We start from the raw sequence: 5788 nt of genomic DNA, 5'->3' as shown, positions 1-5788 counted from the left end.
CGTCAGTTTAGGTAATAATTTTAGCAGGAGGGGAGGGGGGAGTACAAATCAACATGTAGACAAATATAACAGATCACAGTGTATTCCATGGAAGTCTGATATGTGCGGGTTCTACTCCTGAGACACCCACTTATGGTGAGACGGTGGTCTCCAGCCTTCCAGAAAAGAAGAGATGAGGTGACCGGTGGTCTCACATGCATGTACCTCCAGTCGTGGAGACAACAAAGCACTTCCCAACTCCTGCAAACTACAATGAAGAGCCGCGCAAATGTGCCGACACGGCTTCCCCTTATCCCCTCTTGTCTGGGGTGCGGGGAGTCTGTCAGTGCCCCATATGTGACCATATACTGCAGTTTGGGCACACAGATGGGCTCGGAAGAGGAGGAGCGCCATTTTTTTGTATAGATTTTGCGGGAGTGGTTTCAGGGTGCCATGTGACATATACACAACCCCTTATGTATCGGTACAGTCGGAATCCCGGACAAGTGACCCCATTTTGTAATGTTTATTAAAGGAATTTATTAAGGAATGTAGTGAGCATTTTAAATTTCTTTTCCAGTATTTAAAGTGTACCTGTCATTTCCCAAAAAACATTTGACAGATCGTAGGGACAGGACAGGTTGAAAGGAATTTTTGATCGCTTTTTGTTAATTTTTTTCTGATATATAATGCATTTATGGCATTTTTTATTTTTTTTATATTTACATAGTTTACCAGGCAGGATCTTTAACATTATGTTTTAGGAGTTCAGCACTGTATCATAGAAGCGACAATCTGATGTAAGGAGGAAGGTGAGTGATCTCCAGACATCATTTTAACTCATTGGACCCCCGTGATATTGCTTCAGGGGTCAGATGAGCCTCCCAGCAGCTGTATTTTCTTTGTTTAGACACAATTATCGGCATTAACCACGTAGCCGTTACTTACCACACATGAAGCGAGCACAGCTTCATAGACATTTAAAACTCCAGGGGGCTATAGGTCCATCCTGTGTCTTTTAAGGGTTAATTGCTATAGGGAACCTATACAAACCATCATTCTTCATAAGACTTTAAGTTCTACTGGAGCTGAAGATTCATAGGATAACTTTGTATTTCAGGGAGTGAATAGACAATGTAGGACTACAACTCCCAGTGTGGTCTCTCTAACTCTGTGCCCCCTTTAACTCTGAACCTTGGGTGGAGAGGGCTGACACAAACAGACCACACTGGGAGTTTTAGTCCTACATTGTCTATTTACTCTCTGAAATGCAAAAAGAAACTCAAGTCCTTTAGGTCTAAAAGACTCAGCCTTATGCTGCTGGGAGTTAGGGCTCCTTTTTGGTGGCCCAGTACAGAATACTGTATTCTGCCCATCCTGTCAGGCAGATGTTGCTTCCAGCGTCCGTCTTGTGTCCACTACTCAGGACTCGTTATATTGTATTTTTATTATGCCATTGTTGTTATTCCAGTATTTTCCATGTTACTGTTTCTGTTTGCAGAGAAGGTGCAGAGTGAATCAGGTGACCTATCTGCCCCAATGGGAATCCTCCAAATTGCCCTGTATATAGTGTAGGGAGGAGGAGCCCCAGATTAGTTCCAGTCAGAGTTGTGAGCTGACCTCCTGAGGTACAGTGTGGAGAAATCAGAGAGAAGTGTGAGGTGATCTGAGGAGCCTCAAGCTATTAAGAAGTCTAAACCTGCAGCCGCACATCTTCTAAGGAAAATCCCCTACGCTCCGGCGAACGTCAAAGTCTAGCGGTAAGCAGCACCAAAGTCTGCAGCACCAAAGTCAGTGTGGGTTGCCATTCATCATAAGTCAGTCTCCATACAGCACAGTACGAGTAACTACAAGTCCCAGCAAGGCCACAGGCTTCCAAAGTTTACTCTGCACTCCCTTTACAGCAATCTATAATGCAAAGGAATCATCATCTTTCCTGCTTCAGTAAAGACAGTTATCCGTAACTTTGTATGGGAGTATTTATTGCCCTGCGTTTGGCCCAGGAGAAGCTGTCTCAACCTCATACCGTGTATAGGCTAACGGTGCCCTGGCGTCATCACGAAGTGTTAATTTCACGTTATCCACCCCGTAGACAGCACACATTCACACTACATATTTTCCAAGCGGTATTCTGTTCTCCTTTAACCCCTTAAGGACCGGGGTTTTTTCCGTTTTTGCATTTTCGTTTTTTGCTCCTTGCCTTTAAAAAATCATAACTCTTTAAATTTTGCACCTAAAAATCCATATGATGGCTTATTTTTTGTGCCACCAATTCTACTTTGTAATGACGTCAGTCATTTTGCCCAAAAATCTACGGTGAAACAGAAAAAAAAATCATTGTGCGACAAAATTTTTTAAAAAACGCAGTTTTGTAACTTTTGGGGGCTTCCGTTTCTACGTAGTACATTTTTTGGTAAAAATGACACCTTATCTTTATTCTGTAGGTCCATTCGATTAAAATGATACACTACTTATATAGGTTTGATTTTGTCGGACTTCTGGAAAAAATCATAACTACATGCAGGAAAATTAATACGTTTAAAATTGTCATCTTCTGACCCCTATAACTTTTTTATTTTTCCGTGTATGGGGCGGTATGAGGGCTCATTTTTTGCGCCGTGATCTGAAGTTTTTAACGGTACCATTTTTGCATTGATAGGACTTATTGATCCTATCTTATTGATTTTAAATGATATAAAAAGTGACCAAAAATGCACTATTTTGGACTTTGGAATTTTTTGGCGCGCACGCCATTGACCGAGCAGTTTAATTAATGATATATTTTTATAATTCGGACATTTCCGCACACGGTGATACCACATATGTTTATTTTTATTTTTATTTACACTGTGTTTTTTTTTTTATTGGAAAAGGGGGGTGATTCAAACTTTTCATAGGGGAGGAGTTAAATGATCTTTATTCACTTTTTTTTTGCAGTGTTATAGGTCCCATAGGGACCTATAACACTGCACACACTGATCATTGTTATCCCATAGGGACCTATAACACTGCACACACTGATCATTGTTATCCCATAGGGACCTATAACACTGCACACACTGATCTCTTATACTGATCATTGTTATCCCATAGGGACCTATAACACTGCACACACTAATCATTGTTATCCCATAGGGACCTATAACACTGCACACACTGATCTTCTATGTTGATCACTGGTTTCTCATAAGAAACCAGTGATCAACGATTCTGCCGCATGACTGCTCATGCCTGGATCTCAGGCACTGAGCAGTCATTCGGCGATCGGACAGCGAGGAGGCAGGTAGGGACCCTCCCGCTGTCCTGTCAGCTGTTCGGGATGCCGCGATTAGCCGCGGCTATCCCGAACAGCCCGACTGAGCTAGCCGGCCACTTTCGGTTTCACTTTTAGCCACGCGGCTCAGCTCTGAGCGCGCGGCTAAAGGGTTAATAGCACGCGGCACCGCGATCGGCGCTGCGCGCTATTAGAGGCGGGTCCCGGCTTCACTATGACGCCGGGCCCGCCGCGATATGACGCGGGGTTACTGTGTAACCCCGCGTTATATCAGGAGAGCAGGACCAAGGGCGTACCTGTACGCCCTTGGTCCTTAAGAGGTTAAAAATATAGTGCAGCAGCCTCCTATTGTTTTTAATGGCATTCTGACACACCATTCACACTACTGAATACACATGTTCATTCATTCACTTCCGGATGAAGGTCAGCGTGCCGAAACGCGCGTTGGAGTGGCGTCATCCCGGCCCCTGCAGCCTTGTAGTGACCACCCGGTCCTGTGTGGGTATCATTTTGTTACATTGCCATTTATCATTTTATGCACTTTAATTTGGGTATTTTATATGATTAGCACCTTATTTCTATATGCATGTATATTCATCTGTATTGAGATGACCAATGGTGCTGACTGGTGCTCATACACATTCACCTATATCACTATCATAGTATGATTTATGCCCCATGATTTACATCTCTGGTGCAGGGTGTCCGGTGATGCCGCATTTCTTGATGTATTATTTCCCCATCATTCATGTGTGTGTTTGGTTTTTAATGTATACCAATAAACTATTCATTTTAAGCTTCTCATAACGACTCCATTTGTTCTTATTGTTGGGTTTGTGCTTAGTTCGGAGTCAGCAATAGTGATATTCTGTATGTTGTTAAAAAAAATTTTTTATCTGAAGTGATCTTTTTAACCCCTTAAGGACCGGGGGGGTTTCTGTTTTAGCATTTTCGTTTTTTGCTCCTTGCCTTTAAAAAATCATAACTCTTTCAATTTTGCACCCAAAAATCCATATGATGGCTTATTTATTGCGCCACCAAGTCTACTTTGTAATGACGTCAAACAATTTGCCCAAAAATCTACGGTGAAACGGGAAAAAAATCATTGTGAGACAAAATTGAAATAAAAACGCTGTTTTGTAATTTTTGCGGGCTTCCGTTTCTACGTAGTACATTTTTCGGTAAAAATTACACCTGATATTTATTCTGTAGGTCCATACGATTAAAATGATCCCCTACTTATATAGGTTTGATTTTGTCGCACTTCTGGAAAAAATCATAACTTCATGCAGGAAAATTAATGCGTTTAAAATTGTCATTTCTGACCCCTATAACTTTTTAATTTTTTCGCGTATGGGGCGGTATGAGAGCTCATTTTTTGCGCCATGATCTATAGTTTTTAAGGGTATCATTTTTGCATTGATAGGACTTATTGATCATGATATAAAAAGTGACCAAAAATGCACTATTTTGGACTTTGGAATTTTTTTGCGCGCACGCCATTGACCGTGCGGTTTAATTAACAATATATTTTTATAATTCGGACATTTCCACACGCGGCGATACCATATATGTTTATTTTTATTTACACTGTGTTTTTTTTAATGGGAAAATGAGGGTGATTCAAACTTTTAATAGGGGAGGAGTTAAATGATCTTTATTCACTTTTTTTTCCACTTTTTTTTTGCAATGTTATAGCTCCCATAGGGACCTATAACACTGCACACACTGATCATTGTTATCCCATAGGGACCTATAACACTGCACACACACTGATCTCTTATACTGATCATTGTTATCCCATAGGGACCTGAACACTGCACACACTGATCTCTTATACTGATCATTATTATCCCATAGGGGACTATAACACTGCACACACTGATCTCTTATACTGATCATTGTTATCCCATATGGACCTATAACACTGCACACACTGATCTCTTATACTGATCATTATTATCCCATAGGGGACTATAACACTGCACACACTGATCTCTTATACTGATCATTGTTATCCCATAGGAGACTATAACACTGCACACACTGATCTCTTATACTGATCATTGTTATCCCATAGGAGACTATAACACTGCACACACTGATCTCTTATACTGATCATTGTTATCCCATAGGGACCTATAACACTGCACACACAGATCTCTTATACTGATCATTGTTATCCCATAGGAGGCTATAACACTGCACACACTGATCTTTTACATTGATCACTGGTTTCTCATAGGAAACCAGTGATCAATGATTCTGCTGCTTGACTGCTCATGTCTGGATCTCAGGCACTGAGCAGTCATTCGGCGATCGGACAGCGAGGAGGCAGGTAGGGACCCTCCTGCTGTCCTGTAAGCTGTTCGGGATGCCACGATTTTGCCGTGGCTATCCCGAACAGCCCACTGAGCTAACCGGCACACTTTCACTTTAGATGCGGCGTCCAACTTTGAATGCCACGTCTAAAGGGTTAATAGCGCGCGGCACTGCGATCAATGCAGCGCGCTATTAGCCATGGGTCCCGCCCGT

The sequence above is a fragment of the Hyla sarda genome, chromosome 5 (genome assembly GCF_029499605.1).
Source record: "Hyla sarda isolate aHylSar1 chromosome 5, aHylSar1.hap1, whole genome shotgun sequence".
NCBI lineage: Eukaryota > Metazoa > Chordata > Amphibia > Anura > Hylidae > Hyla > Hyla sarda.
Note: the sequence above shows the minus strand (reverse complement) of the source record.